The sequence below is a fragment of the Delphinus delphis genome, chromosome 15 (genome assembly GCF_949987515.2).
Source record: "Delphinus delphis chromosome 15, mDelDel1.2, whole genome shotgun sequence".
Lineage (NCBI taxonomy): Eukaryota > Metazoa > Chordata > Mammalia > Artiodactyla > Delphinidae > Delphinus > Delphinus delphis.
In genome coordinates, this window is record NC_082697.1 from 49,514,414 (window position 1) to 49,541,249 (window position 26,836).

Here is a 26,836-nt window from a genome sequence, read left to right on the forward strand (position 1 = left end):
TTTCTAAATTCTCATTAAGAGCTTTCACCCAGAGAAAATGATGGATTAGATTTTGCCGTTGGAAAGAAGCCAGATAAAATTAGATGACTTTTAGTCCCCATGGCCCGCGCCTCACTCCCTGCTTTTTTCTAAAGTCTTTGCTCTTCTTTCTTGGTTCCCAGCAAACAGGTGCCTGCGGATGTTTATTCGTTGAAAATACTGATGTGTGCAGCTCCCTTCGAGCCTCTCTGCTTTTGTTTCACAAGTGACTTTGCTTTTGCTCCAATCTCTTCAAGTCGAAGACAGCTTTGGGCCTTGGGCTCCATGTTGGCCAGTGTGTGGTTTCTTTCTTCTCTTCAGTAAAGCTTGTTAGTTGTTAGAACTTTATAGCCGTAAGCTGATAGAATATTTTGCTGCACAAAAGAAATTAATCTGATTCCTTGTCTGTATCTTCTTTTCTCTTCCAAACTCTCCTTCTTGGCAAAGTTAACCCACTGTCCCATCCAAGTACAATTAGGAGTTTGCCTCCCAACCAGCCACTTTTAGCAAAGCTGTGTTCTGATAGGCGACTGTCTTCTGTTACCGTGTATGGATGGTGAATTGTGAAAACAACTATTATTTCTTCCCGCATCAATACAAGGAAGAAAGATTATTCTGCACAAAAACTAAGACTTAGATTGGTCTGGAGGAGCTGATGAAACACATTGGGGAAGCCCCCTAAGGCGGTTGTTGTTTACAGGGGCCGCGGACATTGGCGTTATTCATGCGAGTGTTGGTTTAAATTCCACATGGTGTTGGCTTCAGCACCACGTGCACTAAAACTGGAACGATACAGAGATTAGCACGGCCCCTGTGCAAGGATGACACGCAAGTGTGTGAAGCAGTCCATATCTTTTCATGATCATTAAGTCAGTTTTCCCAGAAGAGTGATTTTCAGATGGGTACCCGGCCCCCACCTCTAGGAGGCTCTGTCAGGATTTTGAGACAATATGGCCTGAAAGAAAAATCACATTAAATTTTATGTTATGGTTTGCATTTGGAAAATTTTCTAAAAATAAAACTCATTTTTATTTCACAGTACTAACGTGGATCAGAAAGTATGACAAAGTCTTCCTGGCTGATAAGGCTGCGTGGAATATACATTCTAAGAGAGTGATCTTCAGGGTAGGGAGAGACAAGTACAGGTGGGAATTTTGTGATGAGCACAAGACTGCTTCTAAAGCTGCCAGATTCTCCTTTTCACCTTTGTTCCTGCAGTTCTGTTACTTGCCACTAGATGTGTGTGAGTGCTGTTAAGGACCGCAGTCGTTAGTATGATAGATCTATTCCTGGCAATCCGTAGATACGCATAAATTCCACGTGGAATTCAGCAGAGATCTTGAGCAGGTTTCAGATGCCTCGCCCCCATGTGTCCCGGCATCTTAAATTAATCGTGTGGGAAAGCTCTCCATTTGCAACAAGGGAGATTTTTGTGCTGTATTCAGACGTGGGCGGATCCCAGTATGTGTTACCTGGCGCCTGGGAGGAACCTGTGGTCCGGGACGCGGTCAGAAGGACCTGGTCATAAACGACAGGCTTTCCAGGTGAAAACCTCCCGATTATCCTTCTGTGGTGCCAGTTTTGGCAGACTAACAGCACCCACCAAAAAGCATCCTTTCCGTCCTCCTGCCCCCAAATTTTAATGTCGTCCCAAAGGTGCTCTCATGGCAGCTGAAAGGAAAGTTTAATGGACAGTTTTATTGGTTTCTCAAGGCTGTTTCAAGATGATGCCGAAATCCCTTGGAATGTTTCTGGGACCGCGGATTCAGGGAACAACAAATCATCACCAACTGGGGGCCCGAGACAACACTGGTTCTCTTGCAGTCTGGAGCCTGAATCAGAGATTCAGGTGTCTCAGGGCTGCGCTGCCTGTGGAGGCTCTCGGGGGCTGGAAGGGGGAGGGTCCAGCCTCTGGGGCACCAGGTGTCCCTGGGCTGTGGCCGCGTCACTCCAGCCTCTACCTCCATCTTTGCGTGGTTTCTCCTCTGTCAGGACTCCAGTCGTTGGATTGAGGGCCGCCCTGATCCAGGATGATCTCATCTTAAAGATCCTTCACTTTATTACGTCTGCAAGGACCCCGTTTCCAAATAAGTCATAACCTGATATTCAGGTTGTATTCATCATGTTTTACAATTTTCTGTACCTTGTGATGTCTTGACATCTTAAGAAATCTTTTGCTTCCAGACCCCACACCACCTCTTTATCCACCTCTCACACACGGTGCCAACATTCCCCCTTGCCCTTAATCACCCAGGAAGAGGGACCAGACAGCTGGGGACAACCCCAGCGCCCCCGGAACTGATAAAGGCTCTCCTAGGCCTCCCCCTGACTCCTGCTTCCACTCGGGTGTTTCCCCATGGCCCTGCATGTGTGGCCTCATCTCTAGGACCCCTGAGTCTAATAAACTTTGTCTTCCCGAGCTATTCTTCTGTGCCCACACATGTCCGACCGTCTCATAAGAACACAGAACAGTCTGGGCACAGATCAGGGTGGATGTGGATATTTGGGGACACTCGTCAGCCCCCACGTGGACTGCACACACGTGTACATTGGCATTAGGCCAGCAGGTCTGGCCACTGTCCCCCTCCCGTGATGCACACCGGGACAGGGTGGCCAGTCACCTGCTGGGATGACCCCCATCCCAAGGCTGAGACCCCGGGAACCTCCATCCGGGCTCCGAGGTGCTGCTGACTCTGTGCATTTCAGATAAGCAGGAAGTTCCTGAAAGGAAAACCACAAGCTTTATTTTTATTTAATTCCAGCCATTCTGTGGTTTTTGGAGATGGTCTTTAAAGATTTGTTTTTGATTTTTATCTCAAAGAGAATGCAGAAAAGCCCATGGGTCGGGCTCCAGAGAAAATACACACAGAGAAGAGAAGCAGCGAGCTTGCCCCAGGCAGCTGTGGGGAGCAGGCAGGATGGGCCTGGGGGCACACTCTGGAGGAGGAGCTGCGGCTCCACCAGCTGGCGCTGCTGCCTGGAGCCCCAGCCTGGGCCACGCGGGGTGAGTCCCCACAGGCAGAGGGGCCGAGCGGGCTGTCGGGTTTAGGGGAGGTCTGCTTTCATTGTCACCGGCCCGGAAAACACACCAGGTTCCTTGTCCCCCCCACCCCCCTGCCGCGCCCCCGCCCTGGCCATAGTGAGGGTGACAGTGCCTCAGGGGTCCCATTCGATGCCGCAGGGGATCAGAGGATGGAGAAATGGCTTCCTAGAAAACACTGTGAGGGGTGCCCATTTGGGATAGGTCAGATGGCTGGGAAGAAAGGAAGGGTCTTCTCTCTGAGAGCTGACCCTGGCCCTGGCCCAGAGCTGACCCTGGCCCTGGCCCAGAGCTGACACTGGCCCTGGCCCAGAGCTGTGGCTCTGCCTGCACCCCTGGGAGGGAGGAACTTGCTCCGAAGGCAGACCTCCCGCGCCCACCCTCTGAGAGCAGAGGTCTTGCCTGGAGCAAAATATCCTTGAGGTCTTCCCTCTGGGTCCTGCCCCCTGGATTCTGGGAGGTCTCTGTGCTGAGGGAGGGTCACCAAGTTCTTAGGGAAAAGCCAAAGCAAATTCAACATAAAAGCTAATCTGTGCTCTAGGGTCTTTTGGGAAGGGAAGGCGCTATGACAAGTCAGCACGCCCCAAGCCCACCTGGGTGGACCCTGTGTCAGTCATGATGCATGGTGGGCCTGGAGGACAGGCCAGCATGCGAACATCTCCGTCCCCTCTGTCTGGACTTGGTGACCTTAAGCTTTTGAAGAGCGGGGACTATGGCCTCGTGGGGACCTCAGTTTGGGTGTGTCTAATGTTGCCTCAGGACAGGGGGTTCACGCGTGTTCACCTAAGCAGGATTGGGAGGGCGTGATTTCCATGTGGCTTGTTTCTGGCAGTGTTCACTGTGATGGTCCATCAGCACCGTGTCCGCCATGCCTCTTTCCCCCGCCGTAACCTTAGAACTCCAAAGGTCTTGCTCCTTGTTGGACTCTCCATTCATTCATTCATTCATTCAATGTCCTATTTCATGCTCCTGCCCCAGAGTCTGGGCCTTGGCCGGTGGGAGCCCCTCTTTGTGGGTCTATCCTTACTCTGGACTGAAGGTGTTCAGGCTCTTCTGTCCCCGCCCAGCCCTGGACGTGGCCACTCTGCAGAGCCTGGTGCCTTCAGTGAGAGGTAGGATTTGGAAAGTACTCTAGATGCTCTTGGACGGAGCTAAGGAACACGTGAACGTGCACACACACGTTTGTGCACTTTGGTCTGTAGCCACTTGGATTGAAACTGAGTTCACACCCATATGCCTCCCGATTCCACCCAACTCCACAGCCTCCCTCGAATTTCTGCCTGTGTGTGTGAGTGACTCGCTACCTCAACAGCGGAACCCTAGTCCTGCTGGTCAGAGCACTTGTCTCTGTTCTCGGTCCTCCGGCGTAACCACTCACAGCCCTGCGGCTGTGGACGCCTGCTCTGTGGTTCCTGTCCCTGGTAAGGATGCCTGCCTTGTTCCGACCCATCTAGAAAGGGCAAAGCTGGTCTGGGAGTAAGTGAATAAGGAGGCAGAAGGGCTCCTCAAAGCTGGGGTGTGCGTGTGCACATGTGTGTATGTGTGTGAGCATGTTGGCACAGCTAAGACACTAATGTGTGGAACCAGGGTGAGGCGTGTTGGCCGCGGCACCTGCTCCTGCATCTGCATGTGAAGCGGGGCCCTGCCTGGCTCCTCCGGTGAGTGGACGACCCCAGTGACACCCGGGGCTGACAAAGTCCTCTCTTGGTGGACACAACTCTGCTTAGCAGGGCTGGTCACCTGGGGTCGCCCTGCAAACGTCGGTGCGGCTGAGTTCCTACCTGTGCTGGACACTGCCGTCACTAGACTTTCTGCTGGGCTCTTTGTCGCCGTCCCCGCCGCTCTCTGGTCTGGACCCCACCCCCTCGGGCAGCGCACAGACGTGGCACAGTGTGTGCAGACCCCCTGTCTGCGTGTCCTTGCTTCCTGTCTGCCTCCCGTCCCTTCTCTCCCCTCACAGCTCCTTTAGGGCCCTGCTTTGCCCATTATTTCTTTTCCTTTGGGGAGCCCCCTATGCATCCCAATTAGCATTTGAAAGAGCCCACGTTTGGACTTGACAAACCGGAGGTGGTTTCTGGCTACAGCAGTGGGGCCAAGTCTACATCCTGTGACAGGGACCGACCAGGGAGGGGGTGTCCTTGCTCCTGGGCCGGAGCTTGCAGGCTGGCTGATGGGCTGATGTTTGCACCTTGGGCTCAGGCCTGTTTGCTTTCAGGGTCTGTGTTACTTTTCCCAGGGCTGCCTAACACACAGGCTGGGGCTTCAAACCACAGAAGTGCGTCCCCTAACTGTCTGGAGGCCAGAAGTCAGATCAGGCCGCTCCCTCTGAGGCTCCAGGGGAGGCTTCTCCTGCCTCTTCCAGCTTCTAGTGCTGCCTGCAACCCTTGGCGTCCTGGCCTTTGGACGTATCCCCCATCCGTCTCCGTCTTCATACGGCTGTGTCTTGCCTCCTCCTCCTAGAAGGCCACCAGTCTTAGCGGATTAGGGCCGCCCTGCTCCAGTAAGACCTCATCTTAACTAACTACATCTGCAAAGACCCTGTTTCCAGACAAGGTCCCATTCTGAGATGTTGTGGGTCAGGATGTCAACATCTATTTTTGGGGACACAATTCAGCCCATAGCAGGGTTCCGGCTGTACCATCTTGTATTTGACAGTATCAAAATTATTTAAGTTTTTAAATATTTAATTTTCAGGGATATGTACTGAAACATGAATTTTTTCCCCACCCCAGTGCTCCGAGTTCCTCCCCGAGAGATGGCCACCCCGCGTTTCTCGGTGTCCTGGGGACATTCTGTGTGCACAGAGCCCTCCACAGCCCTCCACACACACACCCTTCTGCACCTTCTGTGGTCTGTGTGTGGGGGGTTGTCTCCATCTGCCCGGCCCTTCTTTGGTGGATGTAAGGAGCCGCCGTGTTAGGACGCACATAATTTAGTGATGTTAGAATGTAGTAGAAAGTATTGGACATAACAGAGAAGCTCTTCGTAGAAGCTGTTCTCACAGGCACAAGTGTGACCCAAGTTCCTGCAAGGAAGTGCCAGGTCATAGAGCGTGGCATTTATAATTCAGTTCTTTAACTTTTTATTGTGAAATGATCTCACATTTAGAGAAAAGTTGCAAAAATAGGTCAGTGAATCCTGCATTCCTTTCTCCCAGATTACCCAAAAGTCAATGTTTCCTATGTTTGTCTTCAGAGATTAAGTTGCATAATGGTGCCCCCCTCAACCCTAAATATTCCAGGGGTGTGTTTCCTAAACATGGGCGTTCATTCTCCTATGACCGAAGCATAAGTCAAAATCGGGATGTTAACCTCGATACAATACTAGGTGTTCTCTAATCTGCAATTTGTACTCACATTTCTTTAATTGTCCCAATAATGACTTTTGCACACTTGTTAGGTTAATTCCAAAGTGTTTCATCTTCTTGGTGTCTGATGTTGATGGGAGTTATTTTGTGTGGACATGAAGCTCTGGATTTCTGTGTGATAATTTCATGCCTTTGTGAACTCGCTTATTGTTTGAGTCAATTTTCCCCATTGATTCTCTATGGCCAGACCTGCTGTCCAATGTGATAGTCACTTGTAGCTGTTGAATACTGATGCAAAAGCGCTAACCAAAACATTGGCCATCAGAATACAACCCTATATAAGGAAAATAAAGCACCACAACCAAGGGGGATTTATCCCAAGACTCCGAAGTTGCTTCACTATCAGAAACTCTATACATAAAATTCACTATATAGACAGATTTCAGGAGAAAAATCACATGATTCTCTCCATAGGTGCAAAAAAAGCCCTGACAAAATTTAATGCCCATTGCTGATAAAAATACATGTGCAGGGACTTCCCTGGTGGCACAGTGGTTAAGAACCCACCTGCCAATGCAAGGGACACGGGTTTGAGCCTTGGTCTGGGAAGATCCCACATGCTGTGGAGCAACTAAGGCCGTGCGCCACAACTACGAAGCCTGTGCTCTAGAGCCCGCGAGCCACAACTACTGAGCCCACATGCCACAACTACTGAAGCCCACGCGCCTACAGCCCATGCTCCACAACAAGAGAAACCACTGCAGTGAGAAGCCCACGCACCACAGTGAAGAGTAGCCCCCGCTCGCTGCAACTAGAGGAAGCCCGCGAACAGCAATGAAGACCCAACGCAACCAAGATAAATAAATAAATAAATAAATAAATGTATGTATGCACATAAAATAAAATGAAATGAAACCAAACACTCGGTTCCTCAGTCACAGGAGCCCTATTTCAAAGCTCAATAGCTGCATGTGGCTGGTGGGTCCTGTTTTGGACATGGAGGATGTGGAACATTCCATCATCACAAAAAGTTTAATTGCACAGCATTGCTCTAAGCTTTTCCAGGTAGACGATCATAGCCTCTGCAAATAGAGAAAGTTTCATTTCTTTTCCAGTTCGTATGATCCTCACTGATTTTTCTTGTCTGATTACAATGGCTAATGCCTCTGTACAGTGCTGACAGTAGCATCTCTTGTTCAGGGGGGTGGTGGGTTTAGGAAATGGTATATATATTTTGTTTTGTGAAGAAAGTATCTATCTATCAATATCTATTTTCCTTACTGTTTATATTTTTATCAGGAACGGGCATTAAATTTTGTCAGGGCTTTTTTTGCACTTATGGAGAGAATCATGATTTTTCACCTGAAATCTGTCAATATAGTGAATTTTATGTCTGGAATGTCTGATAGTGAAGCAACTTTGGAGTCTTGGGATAAATCCCCCTTGGCTGTGGTGTCTTATTTTCCTTGTATGGGGTTGTATTCTGATGGGCAATGTTTTAGTTGGTGCTTTTGCATCAATATTCATAAGTGATATTGGCTTGTAAATGTCTTCTTTCATACTGTCTTTATTATAGTTAGGTTACCAATGTTCTTCTTGCTTTAGAAAAAGAATATAAAAGTTTTCCCCTCATCTTCAATGCTGTGGGATAATTTGTAAAGCTTTGAGACCATCTGGTCCCTTGCTCTGTGGTGACCTAAATAGGAAGGAAATCCAAAAAATAGGGGATATATGTATATGTATAGCCGATTCACTTTGCTGTACAGCAGAAACTAACACAACATTGTAAAGCAACTGTACTCCAAATAAAAAAAAAAAGACCATCTGGTCCTTAAAGATTTGGTAGAATTTATCTATGAAATTACCTGTGCCTATTGCCTTTTTGTGGGGACAGGGGGCTGAGTGTTTCCTGGTAACTTTATTTCTTCCATGGAAATGGGTCTAAGGTTTCCATCTCTAACAGGGCCAGTTTTTTTTTAATTAATTAATTAATTTATTTTTATTTTTATTTTTGGCTGCGTTGGGTCTTCATTGCTTTGTGCAGGCTTTCTCTAGTTGCGGTGAGCGGGGGCTACTCTTCATTGCGGTGTGTGGGCTTTTCATTGCAGTGGCTTCTCTTGCTATGGAGCATGAGCTCTAGGTGCGTGGGCTTCAGTAGTTGTGGCATGTGGGTTCAGTAGTTGTGGCTCACGGGCTTTAGAGTGCAGGCTCAGTAGTTGTGGCACACAGGCTTAGTTGCTCCACGGCAGGTGGGATCTTCCCGGACCAGGGCTCGAACCTGTGTCCCCTGCATTGGCAGGTGGATTCTTTTTTTTTTTTTTTTTTTTTTTTTTGCGGTACACGGGCCTCTCACTGTTGCGGCCTCTCCCGTTGTGGCGCACAGGCTCCGGACGCGCAGGCTCAGCGGCCATGGCTCACGGGCCCAGCCGCTCTGCGGCATGTGGGATCTTCCCGGACCGGGGCACGAACCTGTGTCCCCTGCATCGGCAGGTGGACTCTCAACCACTGCGCCACCAGGGAAGCCCTGGAAGGTGGATTCTTAACCACTGTGCCACCAAGGAAGTCCTCCTCTTATTATTATTATTATTATTTTTGGTTTTCTTCTATTTTCTCAATTAAGTTAACTAATGGATGACCTATTCTGTTAGTTTAAAAATTAGGATTTTGGTTTACTAATCATAATTGTGTTTTTTCTGTTCTTTACCCTGTAATGCCTCTTCTCATTTTTATTATTTCCTCTCTTATGCTCTCTATTGATTTACTTAGTTCTTTTTCTAAGCTTTGTTTGAGTTGGGAATTTAACTTGTTTTCATCTTTTTAAATAGAAATGTTTAATATTGTGAATTGCTCTATGATTAGTGCTTTAAATGTATTTCATAGATTCTGATGTGTAGTGTTTTCACGTCATTATTTTTTTTAGAAATTCTATACTTTCGGTTGTATTTCCCCACTCATCCAAGAGTTAATAGTTTAAAAAAATTTGTCCACATGAAAGTCTTTTTCTGTCTGCTTTTTGACACTGTTAACAACTTGTGGTCTTATTGCATCATGATCAGTTCTATAACATTTCTACTTCATGGAACTCGCTGATGCTTCCTTTGTGACTGAATTAGATTTCTGTGGCTGTGTAACAGATTTCCACAATTCCACGGCTTGAGCCACACCTGTTTACCATCATCTCTCAGGTCCGTGGGTGTGAGGCCCCGCCCAGCTAGCTCCACTAGGGCAGTACAGGTGGAGGCTGCAGTCTTTGTGTGTGGGCGTCTCAACGAGGCTCAGGTGGGTGGCGTGAAGCCCTTGGCGAGGGTAATCACAGGAGTCCTAGCACCTTTTTCAAGTCCTGTGGCAGGCCCCACCCGCATTCAGGGCCCTGGTCACAGTAGGGTCTGGGCCCCGCTTGGGCCTGGGCTGTGGTCAATGGGGCTCGTCCTCTCTCCGCTGGGACCCCCACCCTGCGCCCCCTCCCCTCCTGCGTGCGCCCTGAGCAGAAAGGTGAGCGGTTCGGAGGGGGAGGCCTGAGTATGATTGTCCGCAGGTGGTGGGCTTGCTTTCCTGCTGATTGTGCACGAGGTCTCCAGCGTCCGTTCAGAGATGAGGGAAGAGAAATCGAGTGAGCTGGTGGGTACGTTCAAGGGACGGGGTCCCGGTTGATTTGCGCTGTGCTGGCCCGCTGTTGGGCTGGTCCCCTGGGGATGACAGCGTATGTGGGGCCATGGGGAGGTGGGGGCTTGTGAGTGGATGGGGGAGGGGCTCAGGCTGGGCAGGTGGAGCTGTGGTGGGGGGCGCGCTTTGGGTGGGGTGGAGGCAATGGCGGGGAGGGGGGCTGTGAGGGGAAGGCGTGGGGCTGGGGTAGGGGGTAGGGGGCAGGGGGCAGGGAAGCAGGGTGAGGGTCAGGTGTTGGACGTGACGTGCGGGGGTCGCCGTCAGCTTGATGTGCCCGGGTAGGGGGCCTGGATGTGTCTGGGGTCTCCTCGGTCATTTGTGTGGGGTCAGGCTGGGGCCAGGTGCAGACTCCGAGCAGGCCGGGTCACCTGCAGGGGCCGAATCCTGACCGCGGGACCGTCAGGGGATTTGCCGCTTTCCTGTTTGGAGGCGTCTCCACAGGACAGAGACCTGGAGACAAGGGTCCCCGCTGCCACATCTGTCAGGAACGGCGTCATCAGGAGAGGTGATGTTTGAATCACATTTGGTCGGGAAACAGCCAGGAAGGAGGCGGGTTCCTTCTCTCCTGTGTGAGGAAGACCAGGAGACTCACATCTGTGTGCTTTTCGTTATTTGTTATTTTTCCCTTTGCCTTTTCTCACTGTCAGAAGCTAAGACCTGTAAGAAATAGATTAGGTTAGTGATTTAAAAACCTCCCTGGAGGAACGCCCAGGCCGCTTCACTGAGATTCTACCAAATGTTTACACTACGTTGGGCTGTGAGCTGGGAGGCCGGGGTCCCTCGGCCCAGCTCTGTCCTTGAGCGCTGCCCGCGGGCACTGGACGTCAGTCCGAGTGAGGCCAGGGTCCGAAGCCACAGGCCAGTCAAGGCCCTTCTTGGAGGGCCTGGCTCTGGGGGATGCCCTGCGGCCGATACACAGGCCTTGTCAAGCTCTCACCTCAGGAGGACGAAAATCCCCATGAAGTTATTGACATGTTGGAATGATGCGTGGGGAGGCCGCTTGGCCTAGACGCTGTGAGCTGTGAACCTGCAAGTTCGAGGCCTAGCTCCAGCCTCTCACCTCCAGCTGTCGCCTATGACAGTCCCTAGGGGTCCTGCTGATGTGTTGATGCCCCTTCAGGGTCCCCCACCTGAGAGCCGCTGGGAGGGCACACCCGGGCTGAGCCTGGACCTGAGGGCGACCACACCAGGGGTGCAGCTCCTTCAGACCCAGCCTCTGAGGACCCCAGGGGGCGGGGGCGTCTGCAGGCCCACCCTGGGCCTGACCATGGTTCAGCACTAGACCCTGGGACACAGGGGTGTCTCCTGGGCCGGGGCCCCTGCCCTGGGGGAGGTGGCCTTTGTGTGATGCTCTGGCTGAGACACGGAGCTTGTCTGCCAGCTTCTCCCATCTGACAGTGGTGGCGTCCTGCCTTTTCTGGACTGTCTGCCCCCTCCCCACTCTTGCCCAGCTCCTCAGAACAGAGGGGTCGGTTCCCAGCCAGACCGCTGTATGGTTTTCTCCACTGAGGAGGGGCATGGGGGAGAGGGGCGGCTGTGGGTGTGTAGATGCCCTTTGTCAGGTTCCGGAAGTTCTTGTTCTGATTTGCTGAGAGGTGGTGGTTGTTGTTTATCATGAATAGATATTGAATTTTGTCTAATGTTTTTTCTTCATCTGTTGATATGATTATATGGTGTTTCTTATTTGGTCTTTTGATTTTCAAATTTTGAAGCTGAGCCCACTTGGTTGCTGGCTCATTTTCTATTTCATGAGTGATGTTGGTCTGTGGTTTTCTTGTTTGTCCTTTCTGGCTTTGATTTGGGTAATGCTGACCGCGGAAGTGTTCCCTCCTTTTCTACTTTCTGGAAGGGATCGGGTAGAATTGGTGTTACTTTTTCTTTAAATGTTTGGTAGAATTCACCAGTAAAACCACCTGGGCCTGGACATTTCTCTTCCATAGTTTTAACTGCAAATTCAACGTCTTTGACAATTATAGTACCATTCAGTATCTATTACATTTTGGGTGAGTTTGGTTGTTTGTGATTTGGGGGGAATTGGTCCATTTCATCTAAGTTATCAAAGGAGGGGCGTTTCTGCTTCTGACTTGGGTGTGTCCATTGAAGCCGGGGCCAAGGGTGTGCCCCCAGGGCTGACCAGAGAAGTCGGAAGAAGCCTGGGGAGGGGGCTGCCCCCATCACATCCACACTAGAGTGGGATGGTGGGTGTGCTAGTGTTCTGGGGCTGCCAGATCAAATCACCACAACCTGGGTGGTGAGAACAGCAGACCCTCATCCTCTCACAGTCTGGAGGCCAGAAGTCAGACCAAGACAGAGGCTCCATGGGAGGATCCTTCCAGCCTCTTCCAGCTTCTGGGGGCTCCCATCTCCACCTTCACGTGACTTCTTCTCAGTCTGTGTCTGTCCTCTTCTGTCTCCTGTAAGGACACTGTCATTGGATTTGGGGCCTATCCCGGTAAGGCAGGATGATGGGGCCCTGGCAGCGGCCTCCCCTGCTGCCCGGCCCTGTGGGCTGCTCTCTGGTGTGGCCCCAGGTGTGGGGTGTGCCCTGCTCCTGTCGGTGCAAGGGTGCCTTCCTTTCCTGGCCCCAGCTTGGACCCACTGGTCCTGAGAAGGCTGCGAGAGACTCGCCGGTTTCAGCTCAGAGGCTGGGGCTGCGGGATCATCAGGGTGGGCAAGTCTTTCCACAAAGCCCCTCGGCTTCTGTCCCTGAGCTGTGAGGTGCATGTGGGTTCCCACCTTGCAGGCTGGTAAGGATGGCTCAGCACTGGCCCTGGGCGCCCGTTCGGGAAGGGATGGGCCGCTGTACCCTGTGCTGCTTGCCGGGACCTGGGCTCAGCGCCCCACCTTGTTTAGGGACCTGTGGGCACCCTGACCAAGGGTGGACGATGCCAGCCCCAACCCCCCCCCCACCCCCCGCTCCCGCCGTGAGCTGCCTCTGGCCCTTGCCAGCTGCGCGGTACAGATAGGAGTTCTGGGCAGTGTGCACTCTGCTTCCTGGGTCTGAGTGGGGTTCGGCTGCCTGTGCAGCTGTGGTGCCTGAGCCCCAACAGTGGCGGGCCAGCTGTCCCCCCAGCCTCGGGTGGGGCATTGCCCCTCTCATCCTGTGAAGAGGCGGCTGTGTGCCGGGTTTTCCTGGCTCTGCCATCTCCCTGCTAACCTGACCCGGGGAAGACAGATGCTTCTGCGTCCAGGGATCCTGGCGTCTTCCTTTTTGAGGCAGAGGAGGTGCCTGTGGTCTCAGGTGTCGTCCCCTCCTCTCCGGGCAGCTGTCCCCCTGACCCTTAGAGCATGGCCTGGCTGGTAGCCCCTCCAGGGCATCCTCTGCCAGCCCTGGGATGGGAGCAGGAGTAATTAGGTGCTGAGTCTCGGTGGGGTCAGCGGGCAGAGCCGCGTCAGGGCCTCTAGCTTCTGCCTCCACCTGGAAGCCCCCTCTGGGCTTTGCAGCCATTCCTGCCCCAGCACTCAGGGATGATAGAAGGGAACCCCCTTGATAACTGTGTCCCACCAGCCAAGACCCTGTGACACCAGCAAACGTGGAAGGAGCTGGTTGGCTGTGTGCACTGGGGGCTCGTACCCTGGCTCATTGCTGCCACAGCTGCCCTGGGTGGGTCAGTCAGTGCAGCCACAGACTGGGCTGGGGGCTCCGGCAGGACCCGCCACAGCTCTGGGCAGGGGGCCGGGGGTCCTGCAGCCAGATGGTGTCCTCCTGGTGTCATCTTGGCTCCTCAGAGCAGCCGTGCTGCTGGGTGTCCTCGGGGAGGGGGTGGGGACAGGCAAGCGAGACCGCACGTGTGGGCGCCAGACAGCCGAGGTGCCCCCAACCCCGGGATGCTGGACCTTCCTTTGGAAGAGGCATCTGAACCCGTGTGTTCTGCGCTTGCCAGGAGCTTATTTCCACCTGCTTGGAGGTCAGTCCAGGCAGGCCCAGCGTGGCCACCTCTGCTGTGGCCCACAGGGTGGAGGGTCAGGTCTGGTGGTCACTCCTATTTCCAAAATCTCTAGCTAGTCACACAATTTATGTAACTGTGATATTAGTATGAAATGTCATATACACAACTGTGTACTTAAGAAGCACCCCTGTGCCAGTGTGCCTGCACGTGTACATATGTGGTCCTGCCTGTGTGCACACGTGTGTGCGGGGGCTCCACCAGCATCTGAGGTAGGCCTTGCCGACTCTGCTGGCCCCTCTTTCTCTCTTAGGGTGAGAGTCTCTCCTCCCCAGAAAAGTCTATGGAATAGGATGCCGCCCACAGCCCTGATCTGTGATTCCAAACCCCAAATGTCTCTTAGATGTTTGGCAAGAACCTGCGGTCGGTCCACCTGCCCTGTTTCTGTCTGGTTCTCCCGGTCCCTGTGGAAACCTGGAGTGTTGATGTTGATGCCTAGACTGTTCAGGCCCTGTGGCCGCACCTGATTCCCTCTGAACCCCCAAGCTGGCCCTGAGGGTCACAGATGAGGGACCAGGTGACCTGTGTCCTCGGCTCCTCATGGGGTTGGCCCATCCAGCACCCCAGGGGAGGTTGACAGACAAGGTTGGCACCCTTAGGGAAGGGCAGAGCGTTGGGGTGGGTCCCCTCCCAGGTGGGGCTCTTCCCCTTCAGAGCAGAAGGGAGCCTCTTGGTCTGTTTCCCCCTGGCCTGTCCTTATGGTTCTTCCTCCCAGCAAGGGGCCTGTGGTTCCATGGTGCCTGTTATGTCAGTTCCCAGTGTATTCCTGCCTAGAGCTGCTAGTGATGGAAAGTGGGTGCCACCCACAGCGCCTCCCTTCTGCGTTGGGCAGGAGGAGCTCAAAGAGCCCCGCCCTGGGCTGCGGGCCTGCTGGTACCTCCCGGCATGGCCACCTGGGCACCTGCCTCACCATCTAGGGAGGAATTTGGCCCCTGTCCTCCCTAGGTGTCACCCGTGAATGCCCAGTGTCCCGCTCCCCTAGGGACTCATACCAAAATTTGCCTGTATCCAGGGCAATGTGCCCCCTGGGCAGGGGCGAGGGGTCCCAGTGGCTCCTGGCTGGGTGCGAAGGGCTCAGAGGGGCAGGTGGGGTCAAGGGCACAGATGCGTGGGGGGCCCTGCATGAGCTGATGGGGTGGAGCCAGTCCCCAGAGCAGAACCGTCCATCTCACTGCCCTGCATCCCGGACCCTTTTGGGTGGGGCTGCTGCCTGGGGAGGTGGTTGCCCACCTGCCCCCAGGTCATCGAGGAGGGTGGCTGTGGGGGCCACCCTGGGCCCCATGCTCTGCACGGCCAGATCTGGGCATGCAAGGCTCTCCTGAGTCCAGAGGCGCTGCCTCCTCCTCCAGTGTGTGGGTCTCTGGGGGTCCTTGCAGCACAGGGGCATAACCTGGGGGGTTTAGGAAGAAAGGAATGTCCCATCTCCTGGTCTGAGGCCAGAAGTCCGAGGCTCCAGGGGAAGATCCTTCCCACCTCGTCCTGCTTCTGGGGGCTCTGGCATCCCTGGGTTGTGGCCGCATCACTGTCTCTGCCTCTGTGGTCACATGGCCTCCCCTGTGTCTGTGTCTCTTCCTGGTGTGAGGACGCTGGACATTGGTTTAGTCCCAGCCTAACCCAGCATCACCTCCTCTTAACTGATCACATCTGTAAATACCCTATTTCTAAGGTCATGTTCTGCGGTTCTGGGTGGATATGAACTTTGGGGGATAGTATTCAACCCACCACCGCTGACCTGCAGGCCCTCACTGGTGGAGGTGATGCCCTTGTGTGGGGACTGAGGAGTATGGAACACCAGGCCCAGGGACACCTGTTCCGAGACTCCTAGTGAGGGACGCGTTGGGATGGGCCAGGGAAGGCCTCTGGGGCAGACCTGTGTGCCGAGACCCTGGGTCAGTGGGCAGCCAGGGGCATTGGTCAGCAAGGGGTGGGCTCATGGCACTGGGTCGACAAGAACAGCCGGCGGGTGAGGGGAGGATGGGATCCACTGGGGCTGAGCCATCGTCTGGGGGGCGTTGGCTGGGCCTGGTCCCCCCAGGACAGTGCATGAGCTCTGAACGTGCCATCCACTTCCACTGGACACGACAGTGAAAGGGCTTGATGGCCTCAGTGCCCAGTGGGGATGGTCAGACGGGATGGAGGGACAGCCCAGCCGGCGGCTTGCTCGGCGCCAGCCCTGCAGCTGCACGACGGCCACAATGGACTGAGGGGCATTGATGGGGACACAGTTGGCCCCTGATAACTCGCTCGCTAATGGTGCTTCATATTTTTTTCGTCTAGAAGAATTGTGTGAGTGTGAAGACCAGCGGGGAGATGGAGGCCACTTGATGAAGAGCCTTGAGCCCACCCCTTAAAGGAACAAGGCGCGTTTCTCCCGAGGCTCTGACAGCTGGCTCCTTCAGCTTCAGCCCCGGTTATTGAGATGCAAATGTGTGCCCGCGGGGAGCGCAGCTGCTGGCTGGCGCTGAGGCCCTCGCCCCAGGTGCAGCCCTACCGAGCCAGCGCCAGCGGGGGCAGTGACGCAGATGACCCTCCCAGGACAAATGGAACCGTGGACCCCGTGCAGGAGGAAAGGCAGGTAAGAGGAGTCATCTGGTTCTGCCGGCTTCACGTCACCGCTTTCCTGACTTTCAGCCCCAGAGCAAGGTGTCCTTGCAGGTAGACGTGGGCCAACCGGGCGCCGCCAGCTCTATCTTGGGAGGCTTTGTTCACTTGCTCTGGTCCCTCAGCGTTCAAGCGTTGACTTTAGAAAAGAACCAAACTGCCCTGGGCGGGAGGGAGGGCTGTCTGAAGCTTTTGAGTCTCATCCAGCAGGTTTACAAACTCAGGGAACAGAAAGCCCTTCCACGATGGGCAACCAGCAAAGGGAAAGTGTGTCAGTCACAGCGCAAGACAAGATGCGCAGGAACCCCACCCGGAGTCAAGTGGGCACAGCACCTTCTTACGCGTGTCTATGAAAAGACAAACACCCAGTTCTGGGCTCATATAATAAATACAGTGTAAAGGGTCTGACACTCAACGATGAAAACAGATTTTTCTGTCAAAAACATTTTAATTGTGGATTGGAACACATACAAAAGTCCACAAAATGTGAGCTCAGAAAATGTTCAGAGGCTGAAGGTCGGTGTCCCCCAACGTGACCACAACCCTGCACTTAGCACCGCTTGCCTGTGAGCGTCGTATTGTAAGTGAAGTCACGAGGTGTGTATCCGAGTGCAGTAAAGTGTCCCGTTGTGTGAGTGCGTGACCCCCGTCCACCTCTTCACTCCTGATGGGTGTTTGGTCTTTAGTGAACAGTGCTGCTGTGACCTGTAGTGCACACTTCTGTTGTGGACGCCCCAGGCATGGCGCAGCTGGGTCCTGGGTATGTACAGCGTCAACTTTTTTTTTTTTTTTGTGGTACGTGGGCCTCTCACTGTTGTGGCCTCTCCCGTTGCGGAGCACAGGCTCCGGACGCGCAGGCTCAGCGGCCATGGCTCATGGGCCCAGCCGCTCCGCGGCATGTGGGATCTTCCCGGACTGGGGCACGAACCCATGTCCCCTGCATCGGCGGGCGGACTCTCAACCACTGCGCCACCAGGGAAGCCCAAGTGTCTACTTTTAATAGATATCGCCAATCTATGCTTTTACCGGCATTTCCACTGCTCTGTGTCTTCATCAACACTTGGTATTGAAAGTCTTATTTATTTTAGCCTGCCGTAATGATATTTCAGGGTTTCTTTGTTTTCTTTTCAAGACCAACTTGACTGAGGGACAAGTGGTATTGTGCCAGAGCTGGCTTGTACTGCTGCACAAGACTGACCATGCACACCCCTTCCCAGCTCTGGGCTGAGTGATGTGGTGGGAGTGTCTAGATCATGGAAATTAAAAAATACTACAAATCAGGGCTTTATGCAGAGAGTCAGTCGTACTTTACATGAAACAAAATGCACCTATTTTAAGTGTACAGCGTGATGGTTTTTGACAAATGTGTACACTGAGGTACCTACCACACAATTAAGATATGGAACATTTCCAGCCCCCGCAGATATTCCCTTGTTCCACTTCCCAGGGACAGAGAACAGGTCAATGGTTAGCCGGGGCGGAGTTGGAGAGGGATTGACTGGGACTTTTTTCTTCCCTAGAGTCCTATATAAATGGAATCATATGGTGTATATTCTTTTGTTCCTGGATTTGTTAGCTCAACATGTTTTTGAGGTTCAAATGTGTAGCAATAATTTGATCTGTTTATTGCTAAGAATTATTTGCATGTTTACATGCAAATATTTGCATGTTTACATGCATGTTTACAACACAATGGGTTCATCCACTTGCCTACTGATGGACCCCTGGGCTGGTCCCAGCTCTTTGGTTATTATGAATAGGTCGGCTAAGAACAGTGCTTAAAGGTCTCTGTTTTCATACCTAGGAGAGGAATGGCTGGGTCATATGATAGTACATGTTTAATGTTTTCAAAATGCCAAACTGTTTTTCATGTGATTGTACCTTTTTATAGTCTTTCTTTCTTTGGTTGCACTAGTTCCTTAGTTGTGGGACGTGGGCTCCTTAGTTGCAGCTCGCTGGCTCCTTAGTTGTGGCATGCGAACTCTTAGTTGCAGCATGCATGTGGGATCTAGCTCCCTGACCAGGGATTGAACCTGGCCCCCCTGCATTGGGAGCACGGAGTCTTATCCATTGAGCCACCAGGGAAGTCCCATACCTTTTTATATTCTGATCAGTAGTGTGCGTTTCCTCCTCCTCTATTTTCTGAAAGTTTGTATAGAATGCCATCATTTCTTCATTAAATGTTGATAGAACTTACCAATCAGGCCATCTCGGTCTGAAGTTTTCTTTGTGAGATTTTAAATTATGAATTCAATTTCTTTAATTGTGATGGGGCTGTTTGGGTTTTCTCTTTCTTTGTGAGTCACTTTTAGTAATGTGTATATTTCATGGAATTCTTTTTCACTTCAACTAGGATGTCAAGTCTATTAGAATAATGTCCACAATATTCTCTTATTGTCCTTTCAATGTCTATACGATCTGTAGTGATGTCCCCTTTTTCCTTCTTGATGTTGTAATTTGTGTTCTGTCTCCTTTTTGTCTGATCATTGTAGCTAGTTTATCCCTTTTACTGATATTTTCAAAGAACCAAATTGGGGTTCATTGATTTTGTTGTCTAATGTTTTGGCCCTGAAAGGGTTCTAGTTTTATGGAAAGGTCTTTGTTGGGAGTCCCCATGTCATCAGGACAAGGTGCCTCTTCCTGCAGCCTGCGGTGCACTGTTCTGGCTTTCAGCTTCTCTTCTTGCACTACATTATATATTTTTTGTGAGTTCAGAAACAAAATTTATTTTTTTCCCCAGCATTTTTACATGGTTTCAGCCAAAGGGTTTTTGCAGTAGACTAGCTCACTGTGGTGCGATTTTTTAAAGGGACAACTTCTAGGTTAGAAAAAAGACAAGACGTCGTAAGAGATGGTGGGCCTCAACCTGGAAGCTAGCACAAGAAGACAAGAAAGAGGGAATTCCTTGGTGGTCCAGTGGTTAGGATTCTGTGCTGTCACTGCTGAGGGCCCAGGTTCGATCCCTGGTCAGGGAACTAAAATCCTGCAAGCCATGTGGTGTGGCCGAAAAAAAAAAAACCCCAAACCCCCAAAAAACCAAAAAGGCAAAGAGCCTCAGGTAGGAAGAAGAGAAACGATACCGTCCACTATTTGCACATAAACTACAGGCACAACTTGGAGATGCCATGGGTTTTGGTTCCAGAACATCGCAATAAAGCAAATCACATGATTTTTTGGTTTCCCAGAGCATATAAAAGTTACCTTTACACTGTAGTGTTGTCTATTAAGTGTGCAATAGCATTATGTCTAAAAGAGTAATGTTACATACATACCTTAATTTTAAAATGCTAATCATCATCTGAGCCTTAGTGAGTTGTAGTCTTTTTCCTGGTAGAGAGTCCTGCCTTGATGTTGATATCTGCTAACTGATCAGGGTAGTGGTTACTGAAGGTTGAGGTGGCTGTGACAATTTCTTAAAATAAGATAATGAAGTTCGCCACATTGATTGACTCTTCCTTTCATGAATGATTTCTCTGTAGCATGCAATGATGTTTGATAGCATTGTACCCATAGTAGAACTTCTTTCAAAATTGGAGTCAATCCTCTCAAACCCTGCTGCTGCTTTATCAACTAAGTTCATGTAATATTTAAAATTCTTTGTTGCCATTTCAACAGTCTTCACAGCACCTTCACTGAAGTTGATTCCATATCAAGAAACCACTTTATTGCTCATCCGTGAGAAGCAACTCCTCATTCATTAAAAGTTTTGTCATGAGATTGAAGCAACTCAGTTACATCTTTAGGCTCCACTTCTAATTCTAGTTCTCTTGCTATTTCTACCGCATCTGCAATTACCCCCTCCACTGAAGTCTTGAACCCCTCAAAGTCATCCATGAAGGTTTGAGTAAACTTCTTCCAAACTCCTGTTAATGTTGATAATTTGACCTCTTCCCATGAATCATAAAAGTTCATAATGGCATCTAGGATGGTGAATCCTTTTCAGAAGATTTTCAGTTGACATTGCCCAGATCCATCAGAGGAATCCCTATCTATGGCAGCTATAGCCTTATGATATGCATTTCTTAAATAATAAGGCTTCAAAATCAAAAATTACTCTTTGATCCATGGGCTACAGAATGGATGCTGTGCTAGCAGACAGGGAAATAGCATTAATCTCATTGTACACCTCCACCAGACCTCTTGGGTGACCAGGTGCATTGTCAATGAGTAGTGATATTTTGAATCTTTTTTTTTTTTCTGAGCAGTAGGTGTCAACAGTGGGCTTATAATATTCAGTAAGCCATGTTGTAAACAGATGTGTCATCCAGGTTTTGTGGTTCCATTTATTGAGCATAGGAGAGTAGATTTAACATAATTCTTAAGGACTCTAGGATTTTCAGAATGGTAAATAAGCATTGGCTTCAACTTAAAGTCACCAGCTGCATTAGCCCCTAACAAGAAAGTCAGCTTGTCCTTTGATGCTTTGAAGCCAGGCACTGACTTCTCCTCTCTAGCTGTGAAAGTCCTAGATGGCCTCTTGTTCTGATAGAAGGCTGTCTCGTCTACATTGAATACGTTGTTTGGTGCAGCCACCTTCATTAATGATCTCAGCTAGATCTTCTGGATAACTTGCTGCAGCTTCTACATCAGCATTTGCTGCTTCACCTTGAACTTTTATTTTATGGAGATGGCTTCTTTCCTTCAGCCTCACGAACCGACCTCTGCCAGCTTCAGGCTTTTCTTCTGCAGCTTCCTTGTCTCTCTCAGCCTTCACAGAATTGAAGAGAGTTACCCTTGTTCTGAATTAGACTTTGGTTTAAGGGAATGTTGTGGCTAGTTAGATCTTCAATCTAGACTAAAACTTTCTCCATATCAGCAATAAGGCTGTTTCACTTTATCATTCATGTGTTCACTGGAGTGGCACTTTTAATTTCTTTCAAGAACTTTTCCTTTGCATTCACAGCTTGGCTGTTTGGTGCAAGAGGCCTGGCTTTTGGCCTACCTTGACTTTTGACATGCCTTCCTCACTAAATTTAATCATCTTCAGCTTTTGATTTAAAGTGAGAGACATGCAACTCTTCCTTTCACTTGAACACTTAGAGGCCACTGTAGGGTTATTAATTGGCCTAATTTCAATCTTGCTGTGTCTTAGGGAACAGGGAGGCCTGAGGAGAGGGAGACAGATGGGGGGAACGGCTGGTTGGTAGAGCAGTCAGAACACACACATTTATCCATTCAGTTCATGGTCTTACATGGGTACAGTTCATGGTGCCCAAAACAATTACAATAGTGGCATCAAAGATCACTGATCACATAGCACCATCACAAATGCAATATTTCAAACATTTTCATTATTTTTAAGAGAATTACTAGAATGTGACACAGAGACCTGAAGTTAGAAAATGCTGTTGAAAAATGGCACCACAGACTTGATGCAGGGTTGCTTCAATTTGTAAAAAACACTGATTTCTGTGAAGTGCAATAAAATGAGGTCTGCCTGTATTAGAACTAACAAGAAACTTCAGCTTGTTTTGAGCAATGGGCCAGAGATAGTCAAGGCAGTTATGAGAAGTGGGGGCTGAGACCGTGAGGTACCGGGATTGATGATAAAGCTGTAACAGTGTGGACCATGCGGAACAGCTAGACAGGTATGACCCCTAGAACAGTGAGCCACACTGCCCAGAGGCAGGGTCAGCTGCTGTCCACCCAGTGAGGTCAGTCCTGGTGGATGAGGTGGTCACACACCTGTGGGAAGAGGGGTCAGGACCCCAACTATGTCCCAGGGCCTTGCTAAGAAGCTGATCTGGGTGAGGGTGGGGCAGGCGGCCTCAGGCAGAAAGCCCTCCAGATGTAGGTTTAAGAATCACCCACATTGGGCTTCCCTGGTGGCGCAGTGGTTGAGAGTCCGCCTGCCGATGCAGGGGACACAGGTTCGTGCCCCGGTCCGGGAAGATCCCATGTGCTGCGGAGCGGCTGGGCCCGTGAGCCATGGCCACTGAGCCTGCGCGTCCGGAGCCTGTGCTCCGCAACGGGAGAGGCCACAACAGTGAGAGGCCCGCGTACCGCAAAAAAAAAAAAAAAAAAAAAGAATCACCCACATCACGTAGCCACGGCTGCCCTTTCACTTGCTCGAGTTTTCATCGTCTAATTGGTAGTTGCATGTGTGACTGTCTTTCCAAGACCATCAGTTAAAAGAGTGCCCATGTGTCACATGCTGGCTCTGGAAGCCCACCTTCCATCCCACTGGCTAATCAGAGCCTCATGTTTTAGCCTTAAGTGAATCCAGCCCTATGTGCTTAGCAAAAAAGGGATGAAGCACTTTATCTGTCTCATCACCCCTCCCCCACCCCAACTGTTCTCACTAGATCTTGGCAGTGTGAGGTCTCCCAGCCCCCTGGGGCAGGGTCTCAGGACACTCAGAAGGCTTATTTTTAAAAACTGAGAAGAAATTGACATTAACCATTTTACAGTAAACAGTGGCATTTAATATATCACAGTGTTGTGCAATTATCACCTCTATCTAGTTCCAAAGTATTTTATCATCTCAAAAGGAAACCCTGTACCATTAGCAGTCACTCCCCATTCTCCCCTCCCCCCAGCCTCTGGCAACCACTAGTCAGCTCTCTATTTTTATAGATTTACCTGTTTTAGATATTTCTATACATGGAATCATATTACAGGTGACCTTTTGTGTCTGGCTTATTTTACTGGGCATAATGTTTCAAGATTTATCCACACTGTAGTGTGTGCTGATACTTTATTCCTTTTTGTGGCTGAATAGTATTCCCTTGTATGCTTTGTTTATCCATTCACCTGTTGGTGGACATTTGTGTTGTTTCCACCTTTTGGCTATTGTGGATAATGATGCTGTGAACATTGGCATACAAGTATCTGTTTAATTCCCTGATTTCAGTTCTTTTGGATATATACCTAGAAGTAGAATTGCTGGTTTGTATGGTAATTGACCCAACGTTTAACTTTTTGAGGAACTGTTAGACTTTTCCATAGCAGCTGCACCATTTTGCATTACCAATTGCAATGTACGAAGTTTCCAATTTTTCTACATCCTTGCCAACACTTGTTTTTTTCCATTAAAAAAAATCATAGCCACCCTCATGGGTGTGAAGTGGTATCTCATTGTGTGCATTTTCATGTGCATTTCTATGATTAAGGATTTTGAGCATCTTTTCATGTGCTTGTTGGCCATTTGTATGTCTTCCTTGGAGAAATGTCCATTCAAATAATTTTGAATTGGGATGTTTGTCTTTTTGTTGCTTAGTTGTCAGAGTTATTTATATATTCTGGATAGTAGAGTCTTATGAGATATACGACTTGAAAATATTTTCTCTCATTCTGTGGGTCATCTTTTCACTCTATGGCGCCTTTGTTTTTATTTTTTTTAATTGAAGTATAGTTGATTTACAATGCTGTGTTTCTGCTGTACAGCAAAGTGATACATTTATACATATATATGTTCTTTTTTTATATTCTTTTCCATTATGGTTTATCTCAGGATATTGAAAATAGTTCCCTGTGCTATACAGAAGGACTTTATTGTTTATCCATTCTATATGTAATAGTTTGCATCTGCTAACCCCAAACTTGATAATGTCTTTATTTTTTAAACATCTTTATTGGAGTATAATTGCTTTACAATGGTGTGTTGGTTTCTGCTTTATAACAAAGTGAATCAGCTATACATATACATATATCCCCAGATCTCTTCCCTCTTGCGTCTCCTTCCCTCCCACCCTCCCTATCCCACCCCTCTAGGTGGTCACAGAGCACCAAGCTGATCTCCCTGTGCTATGAGGCTGCTTCCCACTAGCTATCTATTTTACATTTGGTAGTGTACATATGTCCATGCCACTCTCTTTGTCCCAGCTTACCCTTCCCCCTCCCCGTGTCCTCAAGTCCATTCTCTAGTAGGTCTGTGTCTTTATTCCCGTCCTGCCCCTAGGTTCTTCATAACCATTTTTTTTAAAGATTCCATATATATTTGGTAGCATATGGTATTTGTTTTTCTCTTTCTGACTTACTTCACTCTGTATGACAGACTCTAGGTCCACCCACATCACTACAAAAGCTCAATTTCGTTTCTTTTTATGGCGGAATAATATTCCATTGTATATATGTCCCACTATCTTGATAGTGTCTTTAGATGCATAAAAGTTTTAAATTTGATGAAGTCCAATTTATCTTGGGTTATTGTTGCTCTTGCTTTTGGCATCATACCTAAGAATCCACTGCCAACTCCAAGGTCATGAAGAGTAACCATGTTTTCTTTCAAGAGTTGTAATAGTGTTAGCTCTTACATTTAGGTATTTCATCCATTTTGAGTTAATTTTTGAATATGGTGTGAGGTAAGGACCCAAGCTCACTCTTTAGCATGTAGATCCATTTTTCCCAGCATCAGTTGAAAAGACTATCCTTTTTCCATTGAATGGTCTTGGCACCCTTGTCAAAGGCCATTTGGCCATACATGCAAGGGTTTTTCTCTAGGCTCAGCATTCTATTCTGTTGGTCTGTGTGTCTATCCTTGTGCCATGAGCAGTTTTGATTACTTTGTACTGTTTTAAAATCAGAAGTGTGAGTTTGTCAGCTTTATTCTTTTTTCAAGATTGTTTTCATTATTTAGGGCCTCTTACAATTCCATATGGATTCGAGGATTGGTCTTTATATTTTTATAAAAAAGGCCATTGGAATTTTTCAACTCTGTAGACACTTTGTTAGTATTGTCATCTTAACAGTATTAAGTCATCAATCCATGGATATGGATGCCTTTCACTGTATTTATGTTTTCCTTGATTTCTTTCAGCAATGTTTTGTACTTTTCAGTGTACAAGTCATTTACCTCCTTGGTTAAATTTATTCTTGGGTATTTTATTCTTTTGGATGCTATTATAAGTGGTATTGTTTCCTTAGTTTCTTTTTCAGACTGTTCATTGCAGGTATAGAAACACATCTGATTTTTGTGTGTTGATCTTATACCCTGCAACTTTGCTGAATTAGTTTATTAGCTCCCGTAATATTTTTGTGGATTGCTGGAATTTTCTATATTATAGGATTATATCATCTGTTAATATAGTTTTACTTCTTCCTCTCCAATTCAAAGCCTTTTAATTATTTTTCTTGACTAATTGCTCTGGCTAGACCTCCAGTACAGTGTTGAATAGCAGTGGTGAAAAGGGGCATCCTTGTCTTGGTCTTGGTCATAGAGGGAAAGTTTTCAGTCTTTCACCATTGAGTATGATATTAACTGTGGAGTTTTCATACATGCCTTTTATTACGTTGAGGAAGTTCCCTTCTATTCCTAGTTTTCTGTTTTTTTTTTTTTTTTTTTTTTTTTGCGGTACGCGGGCCTCTCACTGTTGTGGCCTCTCCCGTTGCGGAGCACAGGCTCTGGATGCGCAGGCTCAGTGGCCATGGCTCATGGGCCCAGCCGCTCCGTGGCATGTGGGATCTTCCTGGACCGGGGCACGAACTTGTGTCCCCTGCATTGGCAGGCAGACTCTCAACCACTGCGCCACCAGGGAAGCCCCTGAGTGGTTTGTATCATGAGAGTGCGTTGGATTTTTTTCAAATGATTTTTCTGCATCAGTTGAGATGATCATGTTTTTCTTTCTGCTCCTGTATTCTGTTAATGTGGTGTATTACACTGATTGATTTTCTTATGTTGAACCACTCTGGCATTCCTAGGATAAATACCACTTGGTCATGGCATATTATCCTCTTAATACGCTGATAGATTTGTTTTGCTAGTATTTTGTTGAGCATTTTTGTATCTCTATTCACGAAGGATACTGGTGTCTTTGTCTGGCCTTGTTACCGGGGTCATACTGGCCTCCACAGGATGAGTTAGGAAGTGTTCCCTCCTCTTTTAAAATTAATTAATTAATTAATTTAATTTTGGCTGTGTTGGGTCTTCGTTGCTGTGCATGGGCTTTCTCTAGTTGCGGCGAGCGGGGTCTATCTTTTGCTGCAGTGCACAGGCTTCTCGTTGCGGTGGCTTCTCTTGTTGCAGAGCACGGGCTTCAGTAGTTGTGGCACATAAGCTTAGTTGCTCTGAGGCATGTGGATCTTCCTGGACCAGGGCTCAAACCTGTGTCCCCTGCATTGGCAGGTGGATCTTAAGTACTGCACCACCAGGGAAGTCCTACCTCCTTTTCGAATTCTTTGGAAAAAGTTTTGGAAGGATTGGTGTTAATTTTTCTTTAATTCTTGGGAGAATTCAGTAACAAAGCCATCTGATGCAGTAATTTTGTCTGCTGGAGGTTTTGATTACTGATTCAATCTCCTTACTTGCTATAGATCTCTTCA

General features: G+C 49.1%; 1 long non-coding RNA gene and 2 other non-coding genes across 3 annotated transcripts in view; all 3 read left to right on the forward strand.

Moving 5' to 3' along the window:
• The window catches only part of LOC138414278 (uncharacterized), a 41,360-nt gene that overhangs the window by 8,898 nt on the left and 5,626 nt on the right, over positions 1-26,836 (forward strand). The window contains exon 2 of the long non-coding RNA XR_011246720.1: positions 16,253-16,550. This is a non-coding gene — a long non-coding RNA (uncharacterized lncRNA). The remainder of the gene's footprint in view (positions 1-16,252; positions 16,551-26,836) is intronic.
• LOC132439077 (U6 spliceosomal RNA) lies at positions 771-874 on the forward strand. Its single transcript, XR_009522306.1, has one exon. It is a non-coding gene; the product is annotated as a U6 spliceosomal RNA (small nuclear RNA).
• On the forward strand, positions 19,479-19,551 carry TRNAD-GUC (transfer RNA aspartic acid (anticodon GUC)). The gene has a single exon. It is a non-coding gene; the product is annotated as a tRNA-Asp (tRNA).